Source organism: Cupressus sempervirens, chromosome 3 (assembly GCF_028749045.1).
Source record: "Cupressus sempervirens isolate cs-2001-9-10 chromosome 3, ASM2874904v1, whole genome shotgun sequence".
Classification (NCBI taxonomy): Eukaryota; Viridiplantae; Streptophyta; class Pinopsida; order Cupressales; family Cupressaceae; genus Cupressus; species Cupressus sempervirens.
Window position 1 is genome coordinate 176,400,488 of NC_143120.1, and position 23,657 is coordinate 176,424,144.

Genomic DNA, 23,657 nt, shown 5'->3' on the forward strand with positions numbered 1-23,657 from the left:
AATCTGTTCAAGAGTATACTGAAGAGTTCTACCAAGTTCTCATTAGAGTCGAACATGTAGAAGTTGATAAGGAGAAAGTTTCCCATTATCTTAATGGGTTAAGGCCAAGCATTTAGGATGAGCTAAATCTAGTTTGAATGAGCAATATTGACGAGGCATACTAGTTTTCCCTAGGAGTTGAGGAGAAACTGAGCAAGAAGTTTAACAATAAGGATAGTGGAAGAGGTCATGGTGGAAGATCTAGTGGACAATCTTATGGAGGCCATAATGATGATTAGAAGAACAAGAATGAGGCTGGAAGTAGCAACCAAAACCAAAGGGGAAACAATTCAAATCATTTCTATGATCAAAACAATAGAGATCAAAGAGGAAGAAACAGAGGACAAGGATCTAGAAGAAGAAGCTTCTATGGAAAATTTTTTCACTGTGGAGAAGAAGGGCATAAAGCATTTGAATATACCCAGCACCAAGGAAGGATAGATCAAAGAATAGAAGGTCAGGTGAGAGTTGCACATGTTGATGAAGATGCTAAATCCTCACATTTTGAAGATGCTAAAAGAGGAGAAGTCCTAGTTAACAGAAGAGTCCTGCTAAGTGGTGCGAATGAACCTGATCAAAGGAGTTTGTTTCAAACAAGGTACAGATGTGGAGATAAGTGTTGTGATGTGATCATTGATGGTGGAAGTACTAACAATTTGGTGTTAGAAATGATGGTCACCAAGTTGAAGCTAAAGAGATAGAAACACCTGCATCGATACTATATTGCTTGGGTGTAAGATGACTACAAGGTTATGGTTAATGAGCAGTGCTCAGTGAAGTTAAGGATTGGGAGCTACTAGGATGAGGTACTATGTGATATCATACCTATGGACATATGTCATATGTTGTTGGGTAGGCCGTGGTAGTTTGAAAAGCATGCTATACATGATGGGTGAGCAAATACCTACACTCTAAGGATGGAGTGAAACATAAGTTGAAGCCATTGAAGGATAAAGAAGAAAAGGTATGTAGTGCTGCTAGAATATGTTTTGTTGAGGGAAATAATTTCTTAAAGGTATGAAGCATGAGCATATGTGTTTTTCTATAATTCCCAAAGATAGTAAAGAAGTAGAGGAGGTACCTACAGAAGTTGCAAATATGTTGGAAGAGTTTTTTGATATTGTATCAGATAATGTACCTAACAGATTGCCTCCAATGAGGAAGATTAGTCACCAGATGGATTTGGTTCCAAGAGCCAATTTTCCAAACAAGGTAATGCATAGAATGACACCAACAAAAAGTGAAGAGCTAAATAGGCAAGTTCATGAGCTATTGTAGAAGGGGTTGATTTGAGAGAGTCTAAGTCCATGTGTTGTACCAGTAGTGTTAGCACCAAAGAAGAATTGAGAATGGAGGATGTGCATAGATTCTCATGCTATCAACAAGATCATCATCAAGTATAGAATTCCTTTGCCAAGGATGGATGATATAATGGACTATTTGAGTTGAGCTCAGCATTTCACAAAGATAGATCTTAGGAGTGGGTACCATCATATTCGTATTAGAGAAGGTGATGAGTGGAAGATTGCTTTCAAGACAAGGGAAGGACTATATGAGTGGTTAGCCATGCCTTTTGGGCTAACCAATGCACTGAGCACATTCATGAGGCTCATGAATGAGGTACCAAAGGAGTTTATAGGTAAGTTTTTCATTGTGTACCTAGATGATATATTGATATTTAGTAAGACATTGGAGGAGCATTTGATTCATATTCGCAAGGTGTTTGAAAAGTTGAGGAAGAAAAGTTGTTGATAAACATGGAGAAGCGCATTTTTGTAAAGGAGTTGGTGTACTTGGGATTTTTAGTCTCAAGAGAAGGTTTGAAAATGGACCTAGAGAAAGTGAAGGCTATCCTTGAATGGCCTACTCCAAGGAATGCGACAGAGGTAAGATCTTTTCATGGACTAGCTACATTTTATAGAAAGTTCATAAGAACTTTTAGCAGTATTTGTGGACCCTTGATTGAAACAATGAGAGGAGATAGGAAAGAGTTTAAGTGGATTGTAGGAGCATATAAGAGTTTCAATCTGTTGAAATAGAAAGTTACTAAGCAACCTATTTTAGCACTTCCTAATTTTAACAAGGTGTTTCAAGTAGATTGTGATGCTAGTGGTATTGTGATAGGAGTTGTTTTGGACCAAGACCGTAGACTAGTTGCTTATTTTAGTAAGAAGTTGAATGATGCAAAAAGAAAATATTCTGTTTATGATCAAGAATTTTATGCTATAGTTTAAGCATTGAAGAAGTGGAGACACTATCTTCTTCCCAAAAAGTTTGTTTTATATACTGATCATCAAGCTTTGCAATATTTGAATAGTTAAGGAAAATTGAACCAAAGGCATTTAGGGCCCGTTTGGTTGCTGGAATAAGATTAGAATAGGAAAAGAAAATTAGAATAGGTTTTATATTCGTTGTTTGGTACACTCAATCAGAATAAGGAATAGGAAGACATATTCCAATTTTGCCCCTAAAATAAGCATATGTCTATGCCAAAAAATAGTTGGAACTGGAATAGCCATTCCTATTCCCAATCTATTTTTATATTAAATAAAATAAAATTTAATTCCATTCTCATTCCATTTTTCTATTCTAATTTTCTCTTCCTATGCCAGCAACCAAACGGGCCCTTAAAGTGGGTTGAGTTTTTGCAAAGTCATACATTTTTTTTGAAACACAAAGGTGGGAAGTCTAACAAAGTTGTAGATGCTCTTAGTAGAAGACAACTTTTGATGACAGAACTGTAGATAGAGGTGGTTGGGTTCAAGGAACCTAGTACATTGTATCCAGATGATCTTGATTTGGGTGAAGCGTGGAAGGCTTGCATAGAACCTATTACAGTTGATAGGATAAAGTGTTTGGATTTTATGATCCAAAATAATATGTTGTTCAAAGGAAGCCAGTTGTGCATTCCAAGAAGTTCAATGAGAGAGAACATCATCAAGGAGAAGCATAGTGGAGGATACATTTTGGCAGAGATAAAACTATAGCTTTAGTTGCTGAAAATTATTACTGGCCATAGTTACAACAAGATGTGATGAGTTTTGTACAAATTTGTTGAGTATGTCAGATGGCAAAAGGAGTGAAGTAGAATACAAGGTTGTATTAGCCATTACCTATACTAGAGAAGTCGTGGGAGGATATTAGCATGGATTTTGTTCTTGAATTATCGAGGACACAATGCGTGCATGATTCTATTTTTGTGGTAGTTGATAGGTTTTCAAAGATAGCACATTTTATCCCTTGCTAGAAGACTAGTGATGTTGTTCATGTAGAAAAGTTGTTTTTTAGAGAAGTGGTGAGAATACATGGTCTACCAAAGAGTATAGTTTCAAATCAAGATACCAAATTTTTTGGGTATTTCTAGCATACATTATGGAAGAAGTTCAAGACAAATTTGAAGTTCAGTTCATCACATCATCTACAAACTAATGGATAGAAAGAAGTTGTGAATCACAATTTGGGAAATTTTCTTAGATTCTTGGTTGGAGATAAACCAAAAGGATGGGATATGATTTTACCACAGGTGGAATTTGCCTATAATAATTCTGTCAATAGGAATACTGGTAAATCACAATTCTAGATTGTAAATAGGAGTAGTCCTAGAAATGTTTCTAAATTGTGGAAGTTGGATAAGGGAGAGATAAGTAGTGCTGAAGCAGAAGATTTTGCTAAACATTTGAAAAACATCCATGAGGAGGTGAGAGAGCACATCATAAAGATGAATACATAGTATAAGGCTAAGGAAGATGTGAAAATGAGATATAAGAAATTTTGGATTGGAGATGAAGTCATGGTTCATTTGAGAAAGGAGAATTTTCTAGTAGGTATATATAATAAGCTAAAGATGAAGAAGTTTGAACTGTGCAAGATAGTGAAGAGGCATGACTCTGGAAATGTATATTAAGTGGAGTTACTTGCTAAATTGAATATTTCATCAGTATTTAATATTTCAAATTTGATAGATTATTATGAAAGAGGTGATGGAGATGAAGTTATAGAAGCACAATGGAGCATTCCAGTAGCTAGTTTGGCTACCAAGGAGATTGAGGAGATACTAGACAGTCATATTGGAAAAAGTACTAGAAACAGAACTTATGAGTAATATTTGGTCAAATGGAAGGGAAGACCAGTTGAGGATTCATCATGGCTAGCAAAGGAGGAGGTCAACCGTCTTGGTTTTCCTCTAAACACCTTAGATGTGATGGGATCACTTCTCAAATTACCTTGGATGTTTGATGCAAGAGCATTCTGGGTGTAAGGGCAATCTTGCATCACCCAAAAATATTTTATTTTTAGCCTTTTCTATTTTAATAAGGACTAGTAGATCTGGTGGTTACTATTTATGGGAACTTACTATTTTTAGTAAGTTTGTCATACAAGCTCAAAACGTTCTCAATTTATATAGGAAGGTTCGTTTTAGAGATATAAGCCTACCAATAAATTCTCATTGCTCCAGCTTAAGTAGTAGAAAAGTTATTGCAGATTTTTGATGAAAAAATTTGTAGAAAAATCTTCAGGCTCACTATTGGAGGCCTTAGAGTGCCTAAATGAGGTCCAAAAACTTGACGGAAAGGTGCTAGTGCAATTTTAAGCCTATAGATCAAGAGCTGATGTTTCTAAAAAGTGGTTATAATAGCCAATTGGAGCAACAGTTTGTGAGTTATGGCCTTCAAAAGTTGGGCTACCAAAATTTCTAAAATAATTTGTCAAAGATGTATTTGGCTGACTTTATGTGTATTGTTAGGGTCTATCAGCCCTAGGTATTAAGTTTGACCATGTAGAACCTTCCCAAGTGGCATAAAACTACTTATTTAAGAAAGGCCCGAACATTGTCTAGGACCTCTCTGGGTGATAGTTTGCAGCATTGTCTTGCAGATTACTGTAATGAAGGCACCCATTTGGGTTAGCATATTGTAATTCAAAATTATGCAATTCCACATTTGCAACGATAATAAGAAGTCCATAATTTGTTTCTAACATTTTTTGTTGTTTCTTTGTTTTTGTTATGAGTTTATGGTATTAAGGGGAGTCCCCTGCATCAAAAGCATATAAAACTCACCTCAAGAAATAATCATCATCAGGAAATTAAAAAATCCTCTTATAATAAATTTTTTTTTCACTCTTAGGGTAAGTTTAATTTTCTTGAAAAGAACAAATATTTACCCCATAAAAGAGTTTCTTTATCTCAACTAACCCATAAGAAAGATTAAATATCCTTTTTATAAAAATATTGTAATTATAGCTTTCCTTTCTAACACATATCCTCAAGGAATATAATAGACCAATTGGTTAGGGTGGAATGGGTAGTTATGATAGGAAAGAGGATAGGGTTGAGAGGTTGAGTGTTCAACTCCCTCTCCTTGTCCTTTTTCTAAAAATCATTTACTTTCAAAGAAGGGAATAATTTATCAATCAAACATGCATTGAAATAATATTCAACATTTTCATAAGAATATATATTTTCCCTATAATAAAATTTACCTTAATAATAAATCTCATTTGCTTGATAAGGGTAAATAGTTTTTAATAATTAAATATAATAATTGTTAGTAAACAGTTTTGCCCTTCAACAAGAATTACAAAACATGACTCAATACACCCAACAAGAAGGCCAAAATGCACTACCAGTTGGATCAGTTATCATTGATTGATAACTATCCTCTGAATTGAGAGGTATAGCTCCCTCATAAAAGATATTCAATGAATGTGATATTTGGTTATATCTTTAACCTAAAGACACAAAAGGATTTCTAACATCCGCTCATCAACATGAGATGAATGCGATTATAAGATTAGTAAGTTGATAATGAGAGAAAGCCAGCAAACAACCATATCTACCAAGTCTTTCACATTACAGAGGAAACTGAGGAGATTACATGACTTATTCTGCAAATTGCAAATTTGTCAACCAACTTATTTACAAACATGCACATCCTTAACATAATACTGCAAGACTATATCCCATAATCAGAAAGAAACAACCATAGAATTGATTTCAATTAGAAAAATAAATATTCAAACCTCAAGATTTGATATGAAATATTTCTCATTATTTCAAAGAAACATAACAAAATGACTATAGAATCATTTTGTTCCTGCCAGTACAATCAAAGTGCAGAAAGATAAACAAATTCCCCTCCTCTCTTTGTTACAAATTTTAGAACTCAAAATGCCCTCCCCTATCTTGAAAAATGTGCAAACATTTCCCCAACCTGAGAAGAACAAGAAGTTACAATTCTTTTTCAACCCTTAAATAATTTTTGCCAAGAAGTTTGGAAACTTCCCAACTTCTTATCGAACTCTTCTTCTAACTTCCCGGGTACATTACTATGATAATTAATTCATTAAAGAACTAATTATTTACATTCTTTTATTATATCTCCCACTTTAATTTCACAAAACTTTTATGCACACTATAATTATAATCAATTCTATTAAGAATTAATTATTTTATATTCTTAATCCACTCCTGTCAACTTCGCCTGATTTATTTCTTTCACATTATCATAATTAATTCTAAAAGAATTAATTATGTGAGAGGTTAATGTTATTTTTAAATTAATTTGAAAATTAATTATTTTGCATTTAAATATATTAGTATTTAATTCTTTTAAGAATTAAATATTATATAGAGAAAAATAATTAATAAATTATTAATTTAAAAAGATTTCCTTTTCCTCTAGTTGAGTGGGAGATAAATACTTAGGGTTTCAAAACCCTAGGTAACATTGGCTCTTTTTGGGGGTTGCATTCTGTGTCAGGATGTAGAGAACTCTAGAATCTTTGTTTATTGTTGTCCAATGCTATCCATTGGGTGTAGAGTCATCATTCCACTATTCTTGTGTTTTTGATGAGAAACATTAAGGCAATTCTAAGTGGTATCCATTATTGTCACAATCTTCTAACTGCAGGTTTGATTCTTTGAGTTAGTGCACTGCCATGTGCATTGGGGTTATCCTTCTAACAATCGATATCTCCTCATCAACTCAAAGTTGCTTCAACTTCAACTTCAGGTGAATAAATTTTTTCTTCATGAGCCAGACTCTCATTTCTTTAAGGAAAACTATGAAAACTTGATGGAGTTTATAATAACATCTATTTCAAGGTTGAAGTGACTGCCACATGAGCATACACCATAGGCCTTTCTCAATTGAATTATTTGACAAGATTGTGAAAATATTACAATCCTCATTTCCATCTCATGCTCATTGAGTATCTACTTACTACTTTCACATTCAACATTGACCATAAGAAGTGGAAAATATTTTAAAACATTCTTCCTACTTGAGCCCCAGTCTTCAAACAACATCTTTGATACTATAAACAAGATCTTCTTTGATACTATAAACAAGCTCTTGAACATCATTATGTAAAAATTTTTGTGTCACTTGATCACCTGCTTCTGCACAAGCCTTCACCATAGGTACAAGAGCAGCTATACAAATCCATGAAGAATCTACAAATGTTCATCCAATAACATTTTTCTGGCAAAGAAAGTCCAAACTTTTGTAGAATTACAAAATTAAGAGTAGTAGGAGGCTCGCATTCATTACGAGCTTTCGTGACTTCTGTTAAGGCTTGAGCAGCAATACCATAACTAGTCTAAGAACTCCTTTTAGTGTTTCCTTATCTAGTTAAACCAAGTTATTCAACAACATCAACAAAGTGATTGGGAATATTGGGAGTCCATCACATTTGGTGTTTTATAACTTCATTTGAAGCATCGGGGCTATTGAGTGCAATATAAGAACATGTAGCCACACCACAATCTATTTGTTTCTCAAGAGCCAAACTCATAATAAATGTTCCTTTTGGGTGATACATATTACTTGCAATGAAAAAAGGCCCAATTTTGAATTCACATCCTCCATTATCATCAATGCATCTTTGATGGTAGATAACAATGATTATCTTGCAAGATGGATTGGGTTGGCCTCCCTTATCTTCCAACTATCATGTCACCACTCTAATTAGGGTTAGCACATTTTAAGTGTGAGACTTAAAACATTTCAAGAGTTATATGATCTCATTCACCACTCATCGATGCCATCCCTATCTTGGATTTATGGACATTGAAAGATAGTAGAACCTTTCATTTCCATTTAAAGTGGCCTCGTGGAGGGCAGTCCTCACTTTTTATCGTGCTTGAGCACCAAGCTATTTTTCATTGCATCAGAATCAATATGTTGGATTACAATTTCAACTATCACCATTGTTTTGTCATCATCTTCACACATTGCTACCAAATGCAAAACTGTTTTCCCTTAATATTGTACAATGTTGTTGATGAAATAAGACGGGTGATTATGTCAAGATACAAAAATAAATTTGATCTTATAATCGATTCCATCAACCTGATAGTAATAGAGTTGTTTGTACCATGCTTTGCCCAACAATAGAATAATGCAGATTATGATTTTTAGATCCAAGCCTTTCTAATCATTTCTTAAAGGCACCACCACTCATTTTCCTTCTAGTAACATGTGCACCTTGCCACTTGGGAAAGTGTCCAAACCAAGTAGTAGATGGAGTCAACTCGTACAAAGAGCCTGATTGAGGAATCGAACTTGAACTAATTCCTAAAGAAAAACTTCCATCAATCCTAGATAGTGGAGTGACTCGAAGACTTGGATTTTTGTAATTCATAACTACTACTGATAGAGAATTGGTCTGAGAATTTGGACTTTTAGCATTTGGAATGCTTGAAGGAGTGGTCTGATAGTACAAATGTAATTTTGAAATTTAGAGTTGTTCCCTGATGGAATGTTTTCAAGATTTTTAGTTCTTGGTGTTAATAATGGTGACAAAATGCCTCGAATATGTGGAACTTCTTGAGCAAATGCAGTTGGATAAGCTATACTAAGGTCTTCTGGAGTGATTAGGCCTCCACTACCTGTCATCACATTTACTCATAGATTAGGGTTCATATTTTATGGTGATGCCAGAAGAAATTATCAGCTATAAACCTGTAGGTTATTCCTTTACTTATTTATCTTTCTTGGGTGGAGAAGAAGTGTCAAACTTTGTAGATTGGAATCACTTGCCTTCAAGCAACCTCCATAGCCCATGATTGTAGCTTTTAAGCATGAGAATTCTATACCAATACCTTAATAGAGTTCACTATCTTCTATTAATCACATTTTGGATTTCCTTGATGAAGAATTATCTGACTTAGTAGCACATATTCTTAATGTCTCAACCTTGACATATTGAGCTTTTAAGGAATCATCTTGATATATGATGACCAAAATGAATCTCCCCATATACACCCAATAAATTAGGTACACCTATCCACACTTTCAAATTTTATATAACTCTATACAAGCTGTAGTCATGAATACCTGATAAAGAAGGCATACCATTCTAGATTTTTGCTTTGATCCACTGTTATATACTGTCAAATGAAAAGGCTTGATAGTAACCAACTATAGGTAAAATGTGACCATGGTGCAATACACAATGCTTCTAAGTCTCCAACCAATGGATATATTCCTTTTTCCAAAGATATTCTTTTTTAACTATAGTCTGGCACCAAATATTTACCCACACATTTAGCCTTTAAAGTGTTGTTGAATGAAACCCTTAAATGTTAATATTATTGTCCACATATTCCATTACTAACAAAGATGAATATTATTACATTATACCAACTCATCATAATTTATTTTTCAATGAACCCTAATTTCTTGAAGTGAAATGTCTGGAGCCCATGTAGTTGAGAAATATATCCACTCCATTAATGAAAAGAGTCATTAGGGAAATAGAGTCATAGGGCAGAGAACAAAGAGAGTTGCTTGCAGAGAAGAAAAGAGTAGGGGAACACCAAAAAAAAAACTACCAAAACCACAAAAATGAACAAAGCAAACCACATCTAGCCACAACAAAAGCTTTATGTACAAAAAGTAGGGCAAGCGGTCCATACTCAGAAGAATATACCTAGCTACTCATGGAAAACCATTAACTAGTTGAGAGAAGTATGCACCAGTGCGAAACAATAGTTGGTATGCAAGTGAGCCCATTCCTAAAAATTGGAGTACAACCATTGAAAAGAAAAACTTGGCAGCTATAAGCTTTTCGAATAGTAGGTTGAAACCAAAAAGCCAGCCATCGTTATAGCTCATCAATTGTGACACCTCAATATCTTCTTGCATAGGTTATTTCTTGTCAACACTCTTGACATCTTCCATGAGATTCTTGGCAAATAAAATGGAGTCTTTATGTTGATAGTCTTTCTTGAAATTATTGAAGTGATCACCCACATATTTCTCATTTAAATCCACAACTTCCTCCTTCAAAGATTCATGTTCTAAGAATCTGTCTATGAATTCTATCTCAAAACAAAAAGGTTCCAACACAGGATCAAAATCCATCAACCCATCCTCATAGTCAAACCTAAATACTTCTAAATCAGATAGTGTACATGGAATTGGTTTAGGGATAAGAGAATTTCCCTTGACTTCCATCTCAATTTTCTCATTACTTTTGAATGCCTTGAGTTGAGGAGACTCTTTATTAGTTTCCATGTGATCAAACAAAAATAATTCATAATTGATTTTGTGCTCACAGGAAGAACTATTCAAGCACCTTGATGGATTTTGCATTGTGTGATCAGCCATACTTTTAGAAAAGTATTTGAGCCCATTTAACCCTTTAGGTTGTGCCTACTCCTAAAGATATTATGTGCAACCAGATAAGAAAGACACACATTCTTTTTGTTTGTTGAATTGACAAGAAACTTTTGTTTCTTCCTCATCAATCTTCTCTTGTGTACATTGATCTTTTATATCTTCCTGAATAACATCATTTGATGAAATATCAATAGCAGTTCCAAATATAAAAGAATCAAATGCTGCATTTGAAACATCTTCTGATAAGCTTTCAATTGATTTTCCACCTTGCAACCCTTGTTCATTAGGAGGTATATCAAGGCCAGTCATTGAGTTAGCTAATTGTGAGACATATTCATCTTCTGACTCAACATGTAGATGGTAGGCTTTAGCTATACTTTGGGGAATACTTTCAATCACAAGAGGAATTAGAAAATCTTCATCATTAAAGACTGTTAGATTCTGACAAAACGAAATAATGGGCACTAATTTTACTAATTTGAGAATAGGGCTTTTTTGTTAAGGCTTTACCTTTAGATGTTGTTGCTGTTCATAGAGACAATTTTTTGCCTGGAAAACTTCTTCACACTTAATTCTGCTCAGGATCATATCATCATCTAAACTAATAGCCTCCCTTTGTGCATCTTGCAATGTTTGCACTTTTAAACGAAGAAGCAAGAATTTAATTTATGTTTGCATGGCAGCAATGAAAACATACAACTAATTATTTTTAGTTGGATGGCTAGTTAGAGGTATCTTACCAATAGTTCTATTGAATCTATCAATAAAATCTCTAATGACTTCCCCTTTTTGTATCTTGATTTGAAAGAAATTTAATAACATCTTAGCAACATCAACCACAAGCATAAACCTTTGTAGAAATTTTACCTCAAGATCATTCCAGCAAGTGATGCAACTATCAGGTAAATTCTAGAACCATTTAGTGGCATTTCTCACAAGGCTTCCAACAAATAATCTAACAAAGATGTTCTCCTCCTACAGACCAAGAATCCTGTAGGCAACCGTAAATGCTTCGATGTGATCATTTGGATCCTAAGTCTTGTCTCCAAAAAACTTGGGAAGGTATTCGCATGATCTTTTAGGCAGGGCTAAATATCGGACCAAGGCAAATGGTCCAATCTGAGCCCCCCATGGTTGCGTGGCAACCACAGCCATAATATACACTAGACTTCTTCAAACAAATCTGATTAGAGTCACCAACCTTCGTCCTTGGGGAGGTACCTTAAGATATCCAAGAAAAAAAAGCACTGGAACTTACTTTCTCTTCCCAATAGAGTCGCAAAAAATTGTTAGTAAATAGTTTTTCCCTTCAACAAGAATTTAAAAACATGACTCAATACACTTGACAAGAAGGACAAAATGCACTACCAGTTGGATTAGTTATCATTGATTGATAACTATCCTCTGAATTGAGAGGTATAGCTCCCTCATAAAAGATATTCAATAAATGTGATATCTGGTTATGTCTTTAACTTGAAGACACAAAAGGATTTCTAACATCTGCTCATCAACATGAGATAAATGCAATTATAAGATTAATAAGTTGATAATGAGAGAAAAACCAGCAAACAACTATAGGACTATCTACCAAGTCTTTCACATTATAGAGAAAACTAAGGAGATTACATGACTTATTCTACAAATTGTAAATTTCTCAACCAAATGATTTACAAACATGCACATCCTTAACATAATACTGCAAGACAATATCCTAGAATCAAAAAGATACAACTATAGAATTGATTTCGATCAGAAAAATAAATATTCAGACCTCAAGATCTGATATGAAATATTTCTCATTATTTCAAAGAAACATAACAAAATGACTATAGAATCATTTTGTTCCTGCCAGTACAATCAAAGTGCAGAAAGATAAACAAATTCCCCTCCTCTCTCTATTACAAATTTTAAAACTCAAAATGCCCTCCCCTATCTTGAAAAATGTGCAAACATTTTCCCAACCCGAGAAGAACAAGAAGAAGTTACAATTCTTTTTCAACCCTTAAATAATTTTTTGTCAAGAAGTTTGGCAACTTCCCAACTTCTTGCCGAACACTTCTTCTAGCTTCCCGGGTACATTACTAAGATAATTAATTCATTAAAGAATTAATTATTTACATTCTTAATCCACTCATGTCAACTTTGCCAGATATTGCTTTCACATTATGATAATTAATTCTAAAAGAATTAATTATGTGAGAGGTTAATGTTCTTTTTAAATTAATTTGAAATTTAATTATTTTGCATTCAAATATATTAATATTTAATTCTTTTCAAAATTAAATATTATATAGAGAAAAATAATTAATAAATTATTAATTTAAAAAGCTTTCCTTTTCCTTTAGTTGAGTGGGAGAGAAATACTTAGGGTTTCAAAACCCTAGGTAATAAGAATATAATTTCTAATGAAATAATCAAACTTTCTAGTCTAAAAAGTACTTCCCTGTCAAATTTGATACTTGCAAATTTAGGTGTCAACAATGGCTCTAATCAAGGACGTGTGTCAATGCTTGGTCACAGCCAGAATCCAACAATCTTTGGAGGAAGAGGACCACATAAAAAACACAAAAATAGATTAGGAACATGTAAAAAATTTAATCTCTTTAAGAAAAATAAAAACATAAAATAAGGAGAGAAAAAATATTTCCCTGAATAAAAATATTTTACCCTCCTCTTATTTCCTTGGTCTTGAAAATTTTTAAAGCTTGGGCCCCACTTGACTTCTCATCAACATAACAACCATTACTGCGAAAGTTTGAAACATGTTACAATGATCCCCGATGGATGTGATCATTATAAGTATAGTGATTACTAACTTTAGGATTTATCTCATAAAGGAGAAAATTATAAATGTCTTATAATATTTGGAGAAATACTTTGTCAAGAAAATATATCCAATTAAATCATATCAAATCTCCATTTAAAACTTTATTATAAAAATATTTGATATAAAAATAACAATTCAATTGTAATAAAGTTTGTTTATAAAAAAAATAGAAAAATCAAACTTTAAAATACTTCCCTTTTCACCTTAAACCTTATTGTTAATGTTGCAGCGATCCGGCCTTTACATATCACTCATTGCTATATCTCATTTATGCCTTTCCTGCATAGCAATGGACTTTGGCCTCTAAATGTTATAGTGATTCCAATTTAAACTTTTACACTACCCCTGCCCTTGTCACCGTATGATATAGAGATATGAATAAGCTTATCGCTTACCACTGTAGTAAAAATGTATCTCCTTCACTTAGTGATGAACTGATTCAGAATGGATTATAGTGATGTCTCATAAACCTATTACCATCGCTAATTTATATACCAGTATTGGAAAGGAGGTGATAGAATTAGGTTTAGGGTTTTGCGATGAAATATTTAGTTGAATATTTCCATATCCATAGCACTGCACATTCTTCAAAATAAAATTATCCAGGAGTGCAGCTAGCTTGGTAGCATTGTAAGATCCATTAACAAGAGAAGTCCAATGCTCATTGCCGATGCATTAAAATGCTCCATTGCCTGATGGCACAAGACTGCCCTCGTGCTACCATCCAATCTCTGAAAATGGAAGCCCCTTAAAAATAAATAATCCACTAGAAAATCTAACATCCTGACCATCAAGACCTGATGTTTTGTCCCATGCAACTTGGCAAGAAATTTATCCAGAACAACTAATTTTCCACTGCTTAAGACAAAATACTGAACTTTTCTATTGTCAGTCATGTTACCATCTCTACCGATAGGCCGCCTGTCCCTCCTATATTCTCCAGATCCATCTATTCGATTAGCTGAGTCATTTTGAGATATACCATTGCCCCATAACAAGGGTTGCATTGGGTGCCTAAGCTAGAGCCTTTTCAAGTGTTGTCTTCCATTCAAACAAATCCTCTAAAGCCTCTACCTTGAGGGCCTACCCAATTGAACTCATACGCTCTTTTAGATTGAATCACATCTAATAATCACCCGAATGAAATATTAACATTCCACCTTTAATTATTAAGTTCAATCTAAAATGAATATTCTTATCGAGCTTCTTGAGAAATCAAGCTTTGATCCTTCAGCAATACGATAAGAAGGCCAATGTGGTAATTGTTTTGAAAATGATGCCATTGTAAAACCCATTCAGCACTTGTTCTTCTGCTTCTATCACTGTACATCAAACATGGGTAAGACTATTGATGCTTATGCAATGGACTCCACATTATGAGACTTATCTCACAATATCGCTTGCCTTATGCAAAAGGTTTTCATGAACTCTCTTTCATTTTGAATATCAATTTTCCTCTCCACTCCTGGTTTAGCTTGGAGATCAAACTTAGTAACACCTTTCACCTTTTCCAATGAATCTAATATGGTTCTATACAGAAAAATATTGCTTCCTTCCAATGTAGTTTTCATTATTTAGAAAGCTTCTCCTGTGAAGCATCTCGAGTCTTTAGGTTAAATCACATTTCATAGAATTCATTTGTATAGTTTTTAAGATTTTTTTTCAAAGGACCTGCAACCATTTCAAAATCTAAATCCAATAGGCGACATGTTTAAAGAATAATTTCATCACCCTCCTCCTATGCATTGGCATTGTGAAAAATTTAGCAGTTAGGAAGCTCAAACCAATGCATTTGAAGATCATTTTTTTCATATCAGGGAAGCACTCCAAACTAGGCTTTCTTGGTTTGATCAAATGTAAGAATAAGATTTCCCTTCATCATATTCTTGGGGTGAAAATATAAAGGAAGATCCATGAAAATTGCATAGTTTTGAGTTGTTGCACAATCATGCATCATGACAAGTTCTAGAATCATTATTGGAACTGGATCAAGCATGTAACCTTCCTTAGTGATAACATGGTATGTAACATATGAAGTAGTGAATCGGTAGCCAAATGTAAACATCTCTCTAGTAACAGGGTCAACCTTTAGGTGAGCTATAAAAGAGTGAGTTAATCTTTTATCATAATCCATCAATCCAAGTGTACGTAGATCCCCATCTTCGAGAACTCTTAGCGCATCTGTTAGAAAGGGGAGATAAGAAATTTTGTCCATATCCTTAACCAACATTGTATGTCAAGGTTTGTCTCCTTCATTCAAAGAAAGTATCCTTCCATGATGGTAGATGAGGGCTTTATTTCCTGCTCCCATCCCATATGTACCATGCAACACACCAAATTTTACATGCAAACTATATATTATAGCACTGAACAATCCAAATAGTCCTTTCAAGTCACTTATCTCTTAGAGAAATGTGATGCCTAAATTGTGAAGATTTCATGAATGATTTTGATGAAACAACTTAACACAAGAATCAAAATGGTTTCCAAAAATGATCATATAAATATAAAATATTATCACATAGATTCAAACTTTTAAATGGTTATATTAAAAGGAAATTCAAACTCAAAGAAATAATTCATAGCTGAGATGTCTTTATGGTTCCTTATTCATACCTGGAAGTAGACCATGAAACCTAATCTAGTGTAGAACAAAACAAGGAGCCCTGGGTCCCCCAAGAGGAAATGCTTGGTTTTCCCTCTATCTAAAACCTTATTTTGATCATGCAACATTAATAAAAATCTAAAAACTTCAAAGTCATTCAATCTAACATTTATCATCAAGTATTCTCTAAGATTTCTAAATCTTTCTAAATTATTATAATATTCTTTGAGTATAAAATTTTCAAAATTTTATAGTAATCTTTCTTGAAACTTATGAAGGATTAAAATGTCATATTAACGTTCAAACAATAATCCATCAAAAAACCTCAAATTTTGATAACGAGTCATTCTTAAATTAATATCATCAACTCTAATGTCCCAAAAAAATATTTTCTTAGGATTAATACTATCAAACTTATCTATCCCTATCTCCTTGGGTATTTTTCTTTTTGTATCCATTAAACTTAAAAAAATACAAGAATCAATGTTAAACATATTACAAAAAATTTCATTAAACATTTTATTCAAAGGCATTTCTAAAAGATTTTCAGAAAATGCTTACCTCAATTTGTTGTTGATAATACTTACTATTTTCACAAGTTTGAAACAAATCCTGCTCACATGATGAACTGGTGCAAGCATACTTTTCTGGGAACATGTCATGAATTTCATTGACATCAACATTATCATTAAGCCTTCTATCTTCATCATGATACTTATGGATTTTATTGCACAAGGATTGATCTTCAAATAATGGGTTCAGGAACATAGAAAAATCATACACATCTTCGTAAGTTTCTCCTTCAAACAAAGGATTTAGGAACATAGAGAATTTAACAATATCTCCTTCAACTTCCTCTTTAAACAATGGATTTATAAACATAGAGAATCTAGGTGTATCTTCATGAGAATTTTCATCTGGATGATATCTTCTTCTCTACAAACCTCCTCATGTTCATACATTGTATGTGTTGGCTCCCGATTTAACATATTTTAAAATAATCAAGAAACCAGACCAATACATCTAAGGTTAACAAACTCCTATAATGGACGCACTTGATTGCTAACCTTGGGCCAACTATAAGGCATAATTCCTTCTTCTTCTTCAGGCTCTACAAGACCTAGGTGGGTGGAACTCAATTTTTTTATATGGTACCAGTGTAAAGAAATATAACTAAATCTCAATAATAGATAAAACCCCTTAATCTTCTATGTTTATGCAAGCATTCATGGTCATGAAATAACTAATAACAGAGCACATGAACCTAATAAACCAAGTGAGGGAAACTGTTTTAACTCTTAAACATAAAGGGGAAGATATTTGATTAATGATTGAATCATCAGAAAAAACCAAGTATGCAACTACAAAGAACATGCAATCTCTAAGCTGACCAATCCCTTATCCATTGGGCATCAACTAAACCTTAACATACACATGGACACCTAAAGTATACTTGTATATCCAGACATTTGATCTATCTATCTAACTTGCAAATAGACATCAATCTTCATAAAAACTCTCATACTTATGGTAATATCCTCCTTGTGAAAACTACAACCCTATCAATGTAAACAAGCATTTACATGGATCTTTGTTCCACTAGCGAGTTTATCCAAAAATGCAACCTTAAAGGATTGCAAATGATTTTAAGCTCTTCGTTCTTCAACAAAAAAGATTGCAAATAATAGAAGCAAGAGATGAGAATAAGAATGAAACTAAAGAAAATGAAGCTCTTGTATTAATTTCATTAAAAACAATACATCATATGTATATCAAAATTTAAAAAATAACACCAAGGAATGACTATATATCCTAAAATGCCTCAAAATAAATACAACTAATGTTGTTCATAATAGAGGAATACTGAGAAAAATGATATCACAACTCTAAAACTAGAGCCAACCTTGTGGTCTCACTAGTCATAAAAATTGGAACTTGTCTAGTCACACAATAGTGAGAAAATCTCAAAATCGGAACCCTTACAATGAGCAGAGAAGAAGAATATAGAAGAGAAGATATTTTAGGATCTGGAATCTAAAATTGACATGTGTCCCATTGAAATTGTCTTCAATCTAATGTTGCTGAAACTGATCTTCCTTCATCTATTTGCAATTAAAAACATAAATGTTGTAGAAATATCTAATATATCTCCCATTAAAGTAATCAACAAAATATCCTATGGAGAAATATCAAAAATTCATCATAAATTGTGTTGAAGCTTCAAAATCTAATTTTGGCATGTCACTTCTACTTTTGTCAACAAAAACTTCATTTACAACCAACTCCATTTAAAACAATCAAATCATCATTAAAGTTGCCCATGAAATCAAATTTGATGGAATTCTAGCTATATCTAGTCTTAATTTCATCTACAACAATAAATCTACATTTTTCATTGAGAATGCCCCAAAATCACAAAACCTCTTGTAGTAGCTTCCAGTGAACACATGTGCAAAAATTGATTGCAAAAATGGATAGTTTGTCTTTTGTCAGTTTCGTCAGTATATTATAGTGCACATTTTGGATAAAAATCATACCCCTACTATTGATTCAAAATTCTAGCTCCTCGGCTATGAACAGAATAATAAGATTGAAAATTTTAAAAATCCATATAGTTGAACTATATAAAATCTTTAAAATTTATCAAATCTTCAAAATTTGAACTTATGCGTTGATGCATCTTTGTATTTTGATTTGCCACTTGTCAATCCGCCATTGGTTGAAATGCCCAAGCAGGCCCCACATTCAAACCATTTGAAATATTCAAATTTCACATCCCTACGCCAATGATAAATACATTAGTTTTCTTATCATAACATCTCCACATTAATCTTTAGCTTCCCCAATGATATGATAACATGATGAACACATTAATATATAATTAATATATTAATCCTTTAAACTCCCCTTGTTATCTCTGACTATATGATGAACATATAATTTTCATAGCATCTTATGACTTTGATTTCATTTCCCTAATATCCCAACCACATTGTAGTATCGTACCTCTCCAGATCAAGCCTTTTGATCTCACGACAAAATCGTAGCATCGTGACTCTTTAAAAATTGGCTCCCAACCAGGTCATAACATCGCATCCCTTTGTATTGAACCCTTCTGATGCTATGAACTAGCCACCTCTGCACTTGAAGGTCAAAACTTTTATTGACTCCGTTGTCCAACTAGCCACGGGGGGCCCCATTCATGTGTGAGTGCTCCCTTGTCTATAAGCGTAATAATCTTTAGACACTTGTTTGTCATGCCCTTGGAATTTTAAAAACCATCAATTCCTAGCCTTTAAAGAATGTGGGACAATGTGATATGTCCTCCCCTATTCGGTCTTGGACATGGGTACCCTTTTGTTGAGCTTTCCTTCAGCTCCCTGCAAGCTGTGGCCCCATTTCTGCCAGCTCAGCTTCTCTCTGTACTATGGTAGTCTTAAAAGACTTGTGGAACTCTACACTCATTCACTAGCTACAATTTCTACATCTGCAAATACCCCTTTGGTGCCTCTACTCCTCAAATACAAGGTGTGGATGTGGCTAGAGCTCTGTCTTTGATGTTGATTGCAACCTTGCCAATCCCCTATGCATGGAGATGGTTGCCCTGCCTTCTTCCCCTATCGTGGGCTTTTTGGACCTGGATGACCTCTACAAATGCCATCCTTGCACATGGATGACTCCCTCTGTTCTCTCCATGGACATGGAACTGGGTGGAAATGCATAGTAACTGGCATCACCCTTCAACAATGCGGATCTCCCTTTTTTCTCCAAGTTGTGACTTTTTGTTATGCATGTGAAGCTAAATGGATTAACTCCACTTCATATGCATGGATCTTCCTTCTTCCTTGCAATAGATTTCCCTGCTAGCTCATCTCTTTGCATGGGTTGTGGGTGTCCTTCTTTAATAGCTTTGTAAATCTCTACTGCCCTCTTGCACATGAGAAACATGAGGCTTTTGATGTAGAGGCCCCTTTTTGGTGAAGAAAAGAAGTTACTTCTGGCGTCTAAGGCCTCCCCATAAGAAACAACTTAATTATCAGATGATAGCATTTCTTTAGCATGTTTCATTCTCTAAAACATAACAATTATAATTACCAATAAAAGAGCACAATTATGTGCATCAAATGCCCATTCCGCATCTTTTGGCTGGAAGATTCCATGAGCAATTATTCATCTAAACTAAAAACACACTCACCTAGGTATTATAATCAACAACCTAGTTGCCTACTAGTAGTTGTATATGAGCAATGTTAGTATGCTAATAGAAACCAAATTTAAATAAAGCTTCTACAAACTAAACAAAATTCATAAACTTCAAGATAGACTAAGATGAGCTCTCAATTGAAAATATGAGCCATTAATGGGCTCTCTCAATGAGAAGCTCTCTTGTTGAGTGGCTTTATCTAAATGGATAGGATGTATGCTGAATATGCTTCCAAAGGCTTCAATGGATGATTGTGGATTTTTGGTGTGGATAGATGGCTTTAGTATGGATTTGGCTCTCAAAATAGCATTATAACTTTACTTCATGGATTGTGTTATTTTGCAAAGGGGAAGGATCCAATTTATAGGCAAGAGGCTTGAGGGATTGAGGGCTAAGATGCAAGGATGGGAAAAAGCTCATGGAGGGCTTAGATTGCATGAGAGGAGAGCATATGGATTGTGCTTCCTTACAACCAATCAAGGAGTGACACATGTCACATGGTGAGAGGATGGAGGAAAGGGGAAGGATGAGTCAACAAAGGAGGCTCAAGGGATAAAATCTTCATAAAGACCCTTCATAAGTGCTTTGTAAGAACATTTATGACTTTGTGGGCTTTATAAAGTTTTGTGGTTGAAGATATTTGTGAGAGATACCATGAAATTCGAATTTGAGGGTTTAGGGAGGTTTTAAGCTTGCTTAGGGTTGTAAAAATGATTAGAGGAAGGGTTAGAGATGGCTTAGGACTAGGCAAGTGGATGGCAAGTGGATTGCAATTAATGAGGGTGGGTGAAGGAGGAGATATTTGTTAACTTTGGCTTGAGTTAGCAAGTCTTAACCCATTTTTAGGGAATGTGACAAGGTTAGGAGGGGATTAGAATTAGGGTTAAAGACATCTTCTAGAAGAGTCTAGGCTTTGGATGAGGATGAAGACTTTCTAGAAGAGTCTAGAACTTCCTAGGATAAGATTTTATGAAATAAATAAAGTTTTATTTATTTCAAGGGTTTGGGTTGAGGAGATATTTATTAAAATTTTTTTAATAAACATGAGGATTAATATTTAATCTTAATTAAATATTTTGAGTTGGGATTAGGGGTAGGAAATGATGGGATTAGCCTTTAATTAAAATTAAAGAAGGATTAGAAGATTTTGGAAGAGGTTAGTGGTCTTAAGGAAATTGGCCAAGTTTTGGGCAAAAAATAAATTTTTTATTTATTTTGGGTTTTTTGGTCAATTTATTAATTAAATAATTAATAAATAAGGAAATAATGTTTAAATAAGATTTAAACATTTTTGGGAGGGATTCCTTAATTAAATATTTTTAATTAAGATAAAGGGATTTAATGGCATAAAAATAAATTAATTAATTAAATAATTAATTAATTAATTAATGATGATGTCATCAAAATTTTTTTAGAAAATAAAAATACTTTATTTTCTAAAAGTTTTTTAGGTGTCTACAGTAGTTAGATGAGACCCTCCACCCAATTCCATCCTTATGACCTCAAAATAAATTACTGACACTTATACATGAAGATTTCCCACTGGTGCAATATGCCTTGCTCTTTCAGATCAAGTGTATAGTTTTGCACTACTTATTTTCCCTCAAATGAAAATATTAACCCCATGATTGGCCCCCATATCTTTTTTTTGCAAAACGACATCACTTTAAAACCTCAAAACACCTTCATGATTCAATGGAACTCATACCCACCTGATGGACTCAATCAGGCCCCAAAGCGGTCTAGCTTAAATTTTTTTTGTTTTCAAACAACTGAAATGCAAATTGATCCATTGATCATCTCAAACTGACTGAAATCAAATTTTACCATAAATTCACTATTGAATACTTATTTTAAATCATTTTTACACCACTGTGAATTCTATGTCAGGAGGCCCATTGCCTAGCTTTAAAAACTGATTTAAACACCTGACCAAGCTCCGAAACTCTAGATATCTTGTCTCTCTAACATATTCAATAGGCTTGCCAAATCACATCACATGATGACATCAAGGTCAAAAGATATTGACCTCCAAATTTGTTTACTTAAAATCACCTACAAATAAACATGTCAGAAAACCACAAAGTGGATTCGGATTTGACTTTGAAAACTGGGCAAATAGGTACTTGAGGTTCTAGAAATTGGGGTAGACACTCACATGGAGAGTATAAACCTCTAGTTTGGGCTCATGAAAAATGATTGGGAAAATTTGGTGAAGGTCTGAAGTTGGCTACCTGGATTTGCAAGACTAAAAACATCCGTAGAAAAGTGTTTCGTGCAAATGGAATGGCCCTGAGAGAGTGTGCAAATGGACTCATCAAGGTTTACAAACTAACACACTGTAGAATGCAAGGGGATAATCCATTTGATCCAAGAAATCAAGAATTCATAGTTATAACATCTCAAATTGGGGCTACCAACCAAATCTGCATTTCATGACACCAGTAAAAAGTTATAAGTTGCATTCAGTATCACGTTTAAAATCTACTCAAATGAATTTTTCATAAGCTCAAATCTTGAGCGTAGCAATTCTATGACACCTATAATATGATGCAAAAGTAATTTTCTTATTTGGGTCAACTGGTCAAGAGTTATAACTTGTCAAACAGGGCTACCCAAAATTATGAGCAATATGCAGATTTACAATAGAGGCAACTAACCAACTTTGAGACATTCAAAACTTAGTCAAAATATGTCAAAATGACTTGAAACTTGGAAAATAGGTTCTTTGGTATGCATAATAAACATCCTCAAAGTGGTGAGTCATGAATCTTAACCAGGTACTAGATATTCAAATGCAAACATGCCCTGCAATCACTTTTTGACACTTAGCAGAATTGCAGAATATGACACTAGCTCAAAATAGAACTTCACTGAATGACTCAGAATGATAGTTTATCATTACAAAACACATGGATATTCTGAATTTAAGGTGTTAGAAACATAAAACACCTTTTAGGATTTAAAACGACAATCAGATACACAAGCTAGAAGATGCATTTATAGGGCTCAAAGTGACTCAAAATTTGGAATGGACACTAAAAAAGTAAATGCAATTTTGAGTGCCATCAGTATGTAGCTCCACTTTATCTTCACTATATGATTTGTGTGAATTACCATCTCTTTCATCCATTACCTCTTTAGAATGCACCGATTCATCAATCTGCTCACCATGGTGATATGAGAAAAAAATTGGACCATTTATTTCAAAATATTTTTTGTATATCATATCTAATAATGCTGAGATTTCTTCTACACTAAGAGAATCATCTTCATCATTTTCACATTCACCATCATTTGGTGTCATACAAATCTCATCATGGATGAATTCCTCCTCAAAATGTCTATAATTTT

General features: G+C 33.8%; 1 pseudogene; it reads right to left on the reverse strand.

Annotated features, from left to right (window-relative positions):
- Positions 1-14,882: 14,882 nt before the first annotated feature.
- On the reverse strand, positions 14,883-16,125 carry LOC149565347 (carotenoid 9,10(9',10')-cleavage dioxygenase pseudogene; annotated as a pseudogene).
- Positions 16,126-23,657: the final 7,532 nt, after the last annotated feature.